This window comes from Nyctereutes procyonoides, unplaced genomic scaffold (genome assembly GCF_905146905.1).
Source record: "Nyctereutes procyonoides isolate TBG_1078 unplaced genomic scaffold, NYPRO_anot_genome, whole genome shotgun sequence".
Lineage (NCBI taxonomy): Eukaryota > Metazoa > Chordata > Mammalia > Carnivora > Canidae > Nyctereutes > Nyctereutes procyonoides.
Genome location: NW_026575133.1, coordinates 1,446,895 through 1,459,565, shown reverse-complemented (window position 1 = coordinate 1,459,565; position 12,671 = coordinate 1,446,895). Strand labels below are relative to the sequence as shown.

The window sequence follows — 12,671 nt, the reverse complement described above, 5'->3', positions numbered from 1 at the left end:
GGCTGATTTGGTGGCATTCTTAATATGGGCACTTGAACAGATAAAGGTCCAAGAGTGTACATGACATCTCAGCAGATACTGGGTCAGGTGGCAGGGGCTTTTTTTTTTTTTGAGATTTGTTTGTTTTAGAAAGAGCACAAGCTGTGGGCAGGAAAGGGGAGAGAGAGAACCTCAGGGAGACTTCCCATTGAGGGCAGAGCCTGACGTGGGGCTTGATTGCACGCCCCTGAGATCATGACCTGAGCCAAAACCAAGAGTTGGGCCCTCAACCGACTTAACCGCACCCAGGTGTCCCCAGGTGGCAGGCATCAGTTTACAACTGATGAGGTAACGCGAAATCTGGATGAGACCGAATTGGAGGGGCTCTTCACTCCTTGCCTTTGCCCATGTTGCCCCGTGGCCTGTAATTCCCACCTTCTCCTCTGTTGTCACCTGCCTGCTCCACTCTCTCTTCTCTGCTTTAGGATTTCCTCAGCGTCTGTCCGTGCTGGGCGGTGTCTGTTTACCTCAGCTGCTCCGGGAGCCCCAGCTCAGTGCTCTTATCTTTAGGTTTACCCATGTGTTAGAGCTCTTTGTGAGTGTCCCATCTGTGTTTTACCTTGACAGCAGCTTCAGGGCTACGACTGGGTCTGGTTCATTGTTGTGATTCCATCACCTTGTACATGCCTGGTGTGTAATAGGGTTCGGTAAATATCTGTTGAGTGATCCGTGAATCAATACATTCTTTGAGGGGATGATATAAATATCTCCTACCAAGATCTTATACTTGAACATTGTTTATTATAGCCTAGTACCTCTATAAACTTATTTGTAGCCTTGTATTCAAAATGGATTTTTTTTAAGATTTTATTTATTCATAGAGACAGAGAGAGAGAGAGAGGCAGAGACACAGGCAGAGGGAGAAGCAGGCTCCACGCAGGGAGCCCAACGTGGGACTCTATCCAGGGTCTCCAGGATCACGCCCTGGGCTGCAGGCGGTGCTAAACCGCTGCACCACCAGGGCTGCCCCAAAATGGATATTAAGGGACATTTTTCTAGTATAAAGAGTATTTCAGATAGCTTGGGACATTGGGCACTTTTGAGGTAGAAGATGCATGCTATTTATGAGAAATTAATTAATTCTTAAAGGAGCAGTTTTCTTGAAGTGAACCCTTAGGGAACTTGATGAAATTGACCTTCATTTGTCAAAGAATAGAAGAGGGTGGCAAGCCTTTCAGTGGAGTGGGTTGGATACTTCAGCGTAGTTCCTTGAATTTAGTATTAACTTTGAAAGACCCATATATACATGCATGTGTATATGAAATTATTTTTGTTTTTTGTTTTATTTTTAATTATTTATGAGAGACAGGCAGAGACACAGGCAGAGGGAGAAGCAGGCTCCTTGGGGGAGCCCAATGCAGGACTTGATCCCAGGACCCTTTGTTTTATAATATAAGACTACTATGTGGTGGGGCATAGAGGAAGAGTCCTGGATTGGCAATCAAAAGACCTAGGTTCTAGAATTAGCTCTACTTTTAACTGTGGGAATAGGCAAGTCAGTTTCCTGCTTACACTTTTATAATATGGAAATGTTGTCTTATTCAGGGATTGCGCATGTCTTCCAGAGTGGGAGTACTGACTTACGTTGTCGTTGGTGCTGTACCATTTCTTTTTTCCTCTTGCAACTCTGCCCCTTTTTCTTTTGGGTTTCCACTTTTGTTGGGTAGAGGGAAATATTTCTGTATCACACACATACAAAAGACCAAAAAGCCCAGTAATATAAGGGCAATGATAACCATAGCTCTCTCTATGGTGAGACATTAGGGAGTGGTAGGGACTGTGGCATTTTGGTGTAACCAAGCCTGCCTGTGAAAGGCAGTGCTACTTAGCATAGCTGATCATTTTTAGAATGTATGAGGGCCATGTTGACTGATTTTTTTGTTTTGTTTTTAACAGAACTTAGAAGTCTGGGTTTTTATGTGACCTGTCTGATTTTTAAGTTTTGGCTCAAATTTTCTAAATTTTCTATCCTTAAATCAATGTAATACTGTTATAGGCTAGATGTAACCCACTGGACTTTCAGTTTGTGATCCCTGTTTAGATGATCTCTAGAGCTTCTTTTTGCCCAAGGTCCATTGATTCCAATGACGGCCATTTCAACTGGTGAACTAAGGATTCTTGTTCTATTTGGGGAAGTCAGGGTGAGAAGGGAATGGGGCTAGAAGAGGAGGATGGGGGCTGAAGCTGAAACAGGATGCCTGCCAACTGGTTTTTTGGCTGGCCTCCTTGGGGAGAGGCCATAGGGTGCCTGATTCACACCAGATATTTTTTATGTGTGTCATTGCAGGAGCTGGCATTTGTTGGAGGAGTCTGTGAAACCTTCTCTCTGCCCAGAGCTCAGGACCAATGCATCCCATCACCTTAAACTGGTAAATATATGTTTTGTTTTGTTTCTTCCTCTCCTCTCCTCTCCTCTCCTCTCCTCTCCTCTCCTCTCCTCTCCTCTCCTCTCCTCTCTCTCTCTTCTCTCTTCTCTCTTCTCTCTTCTCTCTTCTCTCTTCTCTCTTCTCTCTTCTCTCTTCTCTCTTCTCTCTTCTCTCTTCTCTCTTCTCTCTTCTCTCTTCTCTCTTCTCTCTTCTCTCTTCTCTCCTCTTCTCTCTTCTCTCTTCTCTCTTCTCTCTTCTCTCTTCTCTCTTCTCTCTTCTCTCTTCTCTCTTCTCTCTTCTCTCTTCTCTCTTCTCTCTTCTCTCTTCTCTCTTCTCTCTTCTCTCTTCTCTCTTCTCTCTTCTCTCCTCTTCTCTCTCTCTTCTCTCTCTCTTCTCTCTCTCTTCTCTCTCTCTTCTCTTGAGAGGGACAGCATGTGCACAAGCAGGAAAGGATCAAAGGGAGAAGGAGAATCCACTGAGTGTGTAACCTGACATGGTACTCGATCTCATGACCCTGAGATCATGACCTGAGCAGAAATCAAGAGTTCGATGTTTAACTGACGGAGCCACCCAGGCGCCCCTGTTTCTTTTGCTGTAACAAAAGGAAATATTTCTGGTGGACTGTAGAATGTTATTTTCAGGAAAACACACTGTCCTTACTGTTACAGAAGGAAGAACACTGGGCTGGGCCTAAGGCATATCTGGGTTCTGGTACCTACTTGGTTCTGTCACTTCTCCTGTGGGATCTCAGGTGAATTGTTTGACCTCTCTGGGCCCCAGGCAGAGAAGTGAATCCTGCCCTGCTAAGAGAGATTATGTATCTGAGAATGCTTCAAACAGAATAAAGTGCTGGACAAATATAAAGTAATCCTATTTAGCTTTGAGATGTAGAGCTGGGCACTTCTAAGCTAACAAATTAAAATGTGAACACATACGTTGGAAACATGAATTTTAAATACCTGTTTTCTGAGTCTTCCAGAGTGGTCCTTTAAGACATTTGCATTTTCCTTTTCTCTCCCTTCCTAGCACTGCTGCAACTGCCAGTTGTCTTGAAAGATTGAATTAACTACATTTCACAATTACCTTCATTTTTATGTGAGATCAGATAATTTCAGTAACAGATGTTCTTCTTTTTTCCAAAAGAAACTTAATTACTCATCACAGCAGGTAAGCATCTTGCTTCTGTGGCAGTTGAAAGAGGCAAAGTTACGTCCTTTACAGTAATGTGCATCAGTGCTGAGCTGAGGATGCTCCAAGACACCCTGGCTAGTTGTTGTTGAAGGTCTTGAGTGAGCTATTTGAGGGGAAGGACCACATGAGCCAAAGAAGCAGTAGAACCTGTGTGTCTTGATTCTCATCACTCTTTGTTGAGAAAAGCTGGTTTATTTGCTGACTGTTGGCTGGTCAGCTGCCACCCTGTGGACCAATGTGCTCATATGACCCAGTGAGACAAGTCCCAGTGGCATGGTGATGTGGGGAGCTTGCTGAGTGCTGGTGTTGGTACAGGAAGGACAGGCAGTTAGGATAGGCAGGCCCAGGGTTAGAGATCCAGCTCAGGCATGGGTGACTAACCAGATTGGTGTGTCTTAAATTACACAATGGACATTCTGGATCGCACAACCAGAGTCCCATCTGGTGGGCAAGAAGAGCTCCATGGTGGGGATCCTCAGAGAAGCAAAAGGTCTCAGGTGTACAGGATACTACCCATTCAGCAAATATGCATTAATGCCTACTCTGTGCAAAGGCATTGCTCTGGGAACTGCAGATTCAGTGGTCTCTAGGCAGACTGTGCATATCTCTGGAGCTTAAATTCAAGTAGGGTGGCAAATAAGAATGTGAGCTCCATGAGGGCAGGAATCTTTGCTTATCTTGTTCACTGGATATCCCCAGCCCTTAGAAGAGCACCTCGAGTGCAAACATGGTGGGTGCTCACTAAAAATTATTTTATGAACAAAGTAAATCACTAAATAATAATTTCAGGTAGTAATAAGTGCCATGTGGTGGGCGGAGAATGACAAAATGAAAGGCTAGAGGGACTGTTTTTGAAAGAGTGGCCTGAGAAGACTTCTGTGCATGGGGGAGAGAGAGGAAGAAATTATGTGCAGAGATCTGAATGAAGTGAAGGAATCTGGGGGGAAGTGTGTAGGCAGAGGGAACAGCAAGCGAAAAGAGAAGCCTTTGACGTAAGCTGAGCTTGGTGTGATAGAGGAACAGGAGGGCAGCCAGTTTGGCTGGCCTTGAGCTGGGCGGTAGGTATGGGGAGAGTGATACGAAATGAGATCAGTGGCAGGTGGGAGCCAGATCTTGTTGGCCATGATAAGGAGAGTGTGATTGGATACCAGTGGAGAGTTTGAGCAGAATGGTGATCATGTTTGTGCTTTACAATTATTTCTCTGGGTCCTGAGTGGAGAACAGACTTTAGAGGCAAGAGCAGAATCAGTATAAACTGAAGAGGTCCAGGCAGGAGATATGGGCGTGACCTGGATTAGTGTGGGGATCATAGAATGATGTGAACGGGTCAGGCTCAGGATATATTTTGAAGGTTGTCCCTGATGGATTGGGTGTGGGGTGTGAGCAGAAAGAGTCAAGGGTGAGCCCAGTGTTTTAGGCTGGGTGAATGGTGTTGCTGTTTACTGAGATGGGTGACAAAGAGGGATATGTGGTGAAGGACCCTGAGGGTTCAGTTTGGACATGTTAAATATGAGGTGCATATTTGGTATTCTCTTGGAGACCTCGAGTTGGCTGGGGCTGGAGATAGTACCTTTGAGAGTCATCCAGCTTGTGGATGGTATTTAAAATTTATGAGACTGAGATTACTTAGGTAGAGAAAGGAGGGCTATGTCGGATTTGGACAGAAAACGAGGCAAAGGGTGGGTTTTTTCCATATAAAATCCCTTAGAAGTGAGTGAAGACACATGCTAATGAATGTGGTATGACTTCATGGAATATGAATATGAATTACTTAAATGAGATAATGATATAAAAGTAGTAAAGGCTCACCTTATATAAAAAACTTGAAATACCCAAATCAAGAGAATTAGTTTTAGTTACATAATTTTAAATCAGGTCAGCTGAGTGAATTATAAACTGCATTTATGCAATTGGCACACGGCTTGCCTTTGGCTGGCAAGCAGAAGGTTCCAGCATCTTTTGCCATTAATAGCCTGTAAACTACACTGTTCTTTATCTGTACTGGAATTTCTGCAAGCCATTTTGATGACTAAGTTTAATTCACTGTTAATACATTTTGGATTTTTCATCCTATAACCATACCATCCAAACGTTCGTGGTTTTATTTTGGGGGGGGGGGATGTGAGGGGGGGGAGAGGAAGAGAGAGAGAAAATATCTTAAAAGCAAGTTCCACGCCCAGCACAGAGCCTGATGAGGGGCTTGATCTCACAACCCTGAGATCATGACCTGAGCCAAAACCAAGAGTCAGATGCTTAACTGACTGAGCCACCCAGGTGCCCCAAAAGTTCATTAGATGAAGGCTCACTAAAGTGAAAAAGCATGAAGGTCATTTCTTGTGCAAAGTTAGATGTGCTAACATTGTGTGAAAAGGCCAAAGGCCTTTTTTTGGTTTGTAGAACCACCATGTAGAAAATATTTAGAATATCTCTGAAATATCGAGGGTAAATGTTATAAGATAAAAAAAAGCAGCAAAAATATACCATGATGAAAAAATATATATATATATACCATGATGGTTGTAGGATAGAGAGGTGTTTCAGGTAGTACCCATATCCCTCAACTGTTTTTGACTGATGGGAGGTAATCGGTTCTGAATCACATACATTTTTATCTATTTGTGGGCTTGGTCACAAAATGCAGCTGCTTCATATTGTATTTGTCCTCTAAGAGAAATCACCCCATTGAGCTTCCTGTACATTCTCCTTGGGTTCTTTAGTTTTTCCATTTTTACGCCACCTGGTGAGTTTCTTTAGTCTTGTAAACTCTAGGCCCCATGGACCTTTTTAACCTTCTCGAAGTCACCACTCAAAGTTGGCTGGCCACCTCCCTGTCAGCCTGGACTTCATCTCTGGCCTCCCTGGTGAGCCTCCCAGCTAAGCCCTCCCCAGAGGCTTTTCAGGATCTTTTAGGAATCCGTTCTTTCTGGACACTGTCATTTTTCCTCCAGACCTAGTCTTTTCATGCCTTTTGTGGACATGACAAAAGAATAAGAAACCCATGCAGCTGTTGAGGGCAGTGTGATAAGCAACTAGGTTCTAGGATGTGCTGTTTCAAATTGCTTGGGCAGTGGGTAGCCCTAACTTGTATCTTTATTTATTTTATTTTAATTTAATTTTTTAAAAAGATGTTATTTATTTATTCATGAGAGACAGAGAGAGGCAGAGACATAGGCAGACTGAGAAACGGGTTCCTTGTGGGGAGCCCAATGTGGACTCGATTCCCAGACCTGGGATCACAACCTGAGCCTAAGGCAGGTGCTCAACCGCTGAGCCACTCAGGCATCCCAACCTGCATCTTTATGTATTTCAAAGCCCTCATACTTCACTGAAAATATTCTCAATGGGACTTCTGGAGCATCTAATAAGCATTGATTATGTAGCATTCTCTACTCATAACCAATGGTTTATGGGAAAATGAAGGTTTCAGTGGAATGGTATTCATGATGAATTGACACCAACCCAGGGTTTGTCTTTTCTCATAGAGTGGAACTTAAATATGATTAAAAAGAATGAAATTTACTGACAGTCATGGGAAGAGGATTTCTCCCTGCCTGATTCCTTCTTAGTAAGTGCTTTTAGAAATTAAAAAAAAAAAAAAAAAAAAAGCAAGCACCTTATCATACTGCCTGGAGACTGAGTAGTCAGGCATTAGAAAATGGTGGTGTTCTCAAGCTGAAAAGCAGAATGGTGCTTCAGTGCTTGTATGCTTGTAGACCATCTCAGGAGGACATGTGGGAGAGAAATAGCCTTGTGGGGAGGGCAGTGGTGTAAGAAGGATGCTTGCCTTTCACTCTATACCCTTTTATACTTTAAAAAAAAGAAAAGATCCAAACTGGAGTCACTTGTGCTAAGGCCCATGTCAGCAAACCAAGACTTAATACCTAGCCTAATTATGTAATCTTTAAGAGTCAATCTGGAATTACCTGGTCAGCACTAGTGAGGAGGTAATCTGCGGGATAGACCCCCTCTACCTCCCCCCACCCCCCCAAGGAAGGCAACCTTGCCTGAAACAGTCCACTCTTTACTAGGATAACTTCATTGCCCCACCTCCTTCTGCCTATAAAAATCTTTCATTTTGTCTAGTTCCTCAGAGCTCTTTTCTGCTACATGGGGCACTGCCCGATCTGTGAATCATTGGATAAAACCAGTAAGATCTTTGAACGTTCTCTGTTTTATATTTTAGCAACTTATGATTTTTTTTTGTATCCTGTTTATGTATTAGCTTTAAAAAGCATGGAAAGGATCCCTTTGAGCTTTTTTTTTTCCTTTGAGCTTTTAATACATGATCTAGAAAGCTTAAAGTTCCTTCATTACTCGGTTTTTTAAGTACTTGTTCAACGTGTATTTTGATTGAAGACTCTGCCTGTTGAGTGTCCATTGCCTTTATTCATTCTGAGGTTCCATGTTCATCAATAGGTTGGGACTGGGCTTCTTGAACTTGAATTTCAAATTTTGCATATATTTTGCATAAAATCAGTCCAGTTGCTTTCTTCCCTCCTTCCTTCCCTTCTTTGTAGAAAGGATTTAAGGCTGTTTCTGACTAATATTTTATTCAGCAGCTTTAGACAAATGTGAATTTGAAATGCAGTGGACTTGCCATGAATAATTTGTGAACTACAAATTATTGCTGCTTCACCCAGACATCTCTCTGCCGCCCTTTAGAGCAAAGTATTGTTGCACTATGGAATAAGACACGGGATTTGGAATCCAGTAATTGATAGTTTCTAACCCCAGAGCTCAGTCCAATTTAAAAGCAACCTAAACTCATATTCCTTAAGAATCTCAGCTACTAAAGGGATATGCTTGACATGGAGTTTGCATGAGTTGTCACCTTTCTTTAAGTGAAGGAATTCAGGATGTAATACCAATGTTGCCGGTCCCTATGCCTCTGTTGATTTGTGTGAGCTCTTGGGGGGCAGCTTCTGCAGAGGTCACTGTCTAAAAGTATCTCTCTGGGATTGCTGTATTGGTTTGTGTTACCAGACTTTCATATGGCCACGTTTAGGCCAAAGTTATCATGTCCTGCAAAGAATGCTATCCATTTCTGTCAGCAGCAACATTTTTGAGGTATTGGTATTTCTCCAGGAGATTTACACATTTGATTTTGTACTTTTCAAACAGGAAGTTTTATCACATTTGTCTGCCACATGTGAAAACAAGATATTTTCTCCTTTTCCATCCAGTGATTACAAATAAAGAGTGAGTAACCTCTTTTGCCTTTCTTTTTCCTCCCTGTCTTGGGGAAGTAAACATTAGATCGTACTTGTGGCCGTCACTAAAATGGAGAGCCCATCATCATCTCCTGTGATTACTGAACATCATGGGAAGAAATGATTCTCATCCCTCCACTGAGTAATTTGGACAAGGCACCATCTGATACCTACCTCTCCATGTGGTGCCCTCATCCTGCAGTCTCCTGATCAATGAGGAGGTGACTCACTCTGTTTTCCTCCCTCAGAGAGATCTTCTCTGGTTTGCTGATTATGGCAGTGATTAAAAGATGGTTCCTGCAGAGGTACACTTAAAAAAAAGAAATGCCTACATTATTTGTGCTCGAACTTGCACAATTGAACTTTCACTATTATAATCAGGTATTAGTTCTTAGACATTTTTGGAAGAGAGATCAAGAAACCCCTCTAAGGTACATATGCACATACCTAATTGGCATATGTCATGTGTTCTCATTTTTAGGAGGTGACACCCAGTTGTCCTGCCTTCTTACTTAGTCATACAAACCATTAGCATATCCTTATAAAAGTGGTTCTGAGTGGCAGGTTACCTGCTCTGCATGACATTTTTTTTTTAAGATTTTATTCATTTATTCATAAGAGACACAGAGAGAGAGGCAGGGACAGAGGCAGAGACATAGGCAGAAGGAGAAGCAAGCTCCCTGCAGAGAGCCTGATGTGGGACTTGATCCCAGGACCCCGGGATCACGACCTGAGTCAAAGACAGATGCTCAACCACTAAGCCATCCAGGTGCACCTCTGCAAGACATTTCTATTAGAGAAAGATTAAGATGATAGCTCTGTTCAAACCAGTCTAACTTCATTGAAATTTGCAACTGCCAGATTTGTCCCAATATGGACTCAAAAGCTGGAAATACTCTTGTATTATTTTAATAAAAAAAAGGTAAGTGGCACCTTTATCTTTTTTACTTTCTGACAACTAATTTCATGTTTTTCTCAAGTTCATTTATTCCTTCTTTCTGCCTCCCTCTTCAAGAGAAGAGTTATTATGGAGGAATATAGATTTAAAAAAAAGTGTAGAGATCAACCTTCGTTTTCCAACAAAGTTTGGGTTTCTAGATGTTGCATTTGTTTCCTGAGTTAATTATGTTTATGGCATCATATCTGTTGTGGTAGGTTGCAAATTAGCTGCCCACAAAACACCAGTTTTAAGTTTTTGAAGTAAGTGGCCAGAATTTTAAAAGTCAGGAGATTTCACGTAATTTGATTTCTAAATCCTCGTGACAATTGGACTATGTTGTAATATCGAGCTGTATTCTTGCATGGGAGCGCCATGGGTAGAGTGAGAACCAGGGACTGTCCTCTCCTTGGAGGAGTGCAGGGGGCGGGGGACATTCAGGTCCTAGTTTGCCGTAGTCTTCACACCACCCACTTGTTACCTGGTTGGCCCTCTCAGACTTTTGGTTTTGTAACCCATGATTAAGAATATCAGTTTAAAGCCCTATCTGAAAAATCAGAGGATCTTGAGATTCAGTGAAACATCATTTTGGTATCTTCCTTTCTGCATAATGGAAACATAAATTTAAAATGATAGGGAGAAAAATATTTGGGGCAGTGGAGTAGTGAAACAAATATTTTTTCCTTATGGAGATTTGTGTGTTTTTAAATGGGAGGAAGGAAAGAAAGCAATAATGTAATTTTTAGAGCATCCTTTACAAATACCAAGTCATTATATTAGTTTTGAAGCGTATCATGTACTCTGCATAATATGGTTTGCCTGTAAAATTACCATGTTGGGAACATTTGTACAAATCTAATTATGTTTTCTCTTAAATATTTCCCTTTTTCTTCTTTCAAATAGAACTGAATTAGTGAACTTGAAGGAGCTGAACATTTTTTAGTTTGTTTTTTTTTTTCCCTTTTCCCCTTTGTATAATAAGAACAAAACCTAAAACTGGAAGACAGAAGTCACCATTTTCATGGAATACAGTTGTTAGTTTTGAGCCCTGGTACCTTCCAAAGTAACTAGTAGGTTACAGGAGAGGAACTTCATACAAACATGATGAAGCAACAAGCCAACCTAAAACTTTAATAACCATGTGATTTTAATCTGAACCATTCTCATTTTATGAGCTTTGTGACAGGCAATTTGTTTCTTCTAATAATGCCTTTTTTCCTCTTAAAATTATTCTTGTAACCTTCTGAAAACAAAATGCTATCCAGGATGCAGTGTCTCTGTGTTTCAGCTTTCTGGTTTTAGAGTGTGAGCCCATCACAGAGGAGCCTGGTGTCCTCACCCTGGCCCCCTGCCGCTTACCTTAGAACCACCTCCCCTCCCTGGGCTTCATTTGTTTCTTGTATTAAATGAGATCGTATTTGGGTTTCCCTCAAAGGCTAACTGTCTAGAATTCTCTTGCTCTGTACACGTAGCACACACTCAGTTCAGGGCATGAGTTTTGGGAAACTCTGGTGTACTGGCCATGTAATAGGTTCTGTGGGGCTTAGAAGAGCGGAGTTTCAGTGGAGAAGTGTTCCTTGTGTCATCATGAATTCCTCGTGGTTGCCTCTAATATCCATGGGAGAGCTAAGGGTAATGAAATCTGTACTCCGTAAGTTTGTGGCACGACCCCGCACTCACCACACTGGGAGAGAACTTGGTAGCTCTGCTTCGTGGATGGGGCAGAAATGAACTAAGAAGGAGGATTTTTGGGCAGCCCTGGTGGCTCAGCGGTTTAGTGCCGCCTTCAACCCAGGGTGTGATCCTGGAGACCCGGGATTGAGTCCCACGTCAGGCTCCCTGCATGGAGCCTGCTTCTCCTTCTGCCTGTGTCTCTGCCTCTCTCTCAACCTCTCTCTCTCTCTCTCTCTCTCTCTCTCTCTCTCTCTGTCTCTTATGAACAAATAAAATCTTAAAAAAAAAAAAGAAGAAGGATTTTTATCTTCTTGCCATTCTGTAGGATATTTCTGATCATTGGTGCTCCCAGGTGTGTAAGTGGATCCATGTTCACTGGCTGGACTGTCAACAACACTTGAATTGGACAGCCCTGGGTCATACTTTGCCTTTATGTCCTTGTGGCAGGTACATACCTCTTGGCCCCTGTGTGGCAAAACTCTTGACCAGAACAAAAAATAAATGCCCAGCAGAGAGGCTTTAACAGAATAAACGATACATGTTTTAGAACATGATCAACACAGGATGGTGCCACAGAGGCTGCTGTGGTTTTTGTTGGGCCTGTGTCCACAGTTGGCTGAGAGTGTGGTCTGGTTCTTTTTATTGGCTGACCACTTATAATGACACAAAGAGCATGGAAATATAAATATATACACATATATACACGTACAACATTTTTGATATATATTAAATGTGTATGTATTTTATATTAAATATATTGGTGTATTTTAGGAAATTTCAGAAATAAATGGCACTACAATGATTCTGTGCTGCCTAGGGGGGCGCTAAATGGGCTGTGTCTGTAGGGGCCCAGCAGGGACCAGAGCCTAGGCTTGCAAGGGCCTTGGGATTGTTTTAAAAGGCTCTTGGCAGTTTCTAGGCTACATTCTTGGTTCACATGCCTGAAGGTACTGTGGATTTTGCACTCTTGAGATTGTCTCTTCAACATCAGATTTCTTTCTTCCTCTCTCTCTCTCTCTCTCTCTCTTTCTCTCTCTTTCATTGATTCATGAGAGATACACAGAGAGAGGCAGAGACATAAGCAGAGGGAGAAGCAGGCTCCCTAAAGGGAGCCCAATGTGAGACTCGATCCTGGGCCTCCAGGATCACGATGCCTGAGCCAAAGGCAGACACTCAACCACCGAGCCACTCACGTGTCCCAGATTCACTGATTTCTTTATTGGTTTATTCAGACAACAGCTCTGGAGTAGCTGA

General features: G+C 42.4%; 1 protein-coding gene across 37 annotated transcripts in view; it reads left to right on the top strand.

Moving 5' to 3' along the window:
• The window catches only part of SORBS1 (sorbin and SH3 domain containing 1), a 228,200-nt gene that overhangs the window by 60,374 nt on the left and 155,155 nt on the right, over positions 1–12,671 (top strand). For all 37 annotated transcript variants that reach the window (XM_055346044.1, XM_055346043.1, XM_055346055.1 and 34 more), the window contains exon 2: positions 2,327–2,408. The gene's annotated coding sequence lies outside the window, so the exon portion shown is untranslated. The remainder of the gene's footprint in view (positions 1–2,326; positions 2,409–12,671) is intronic.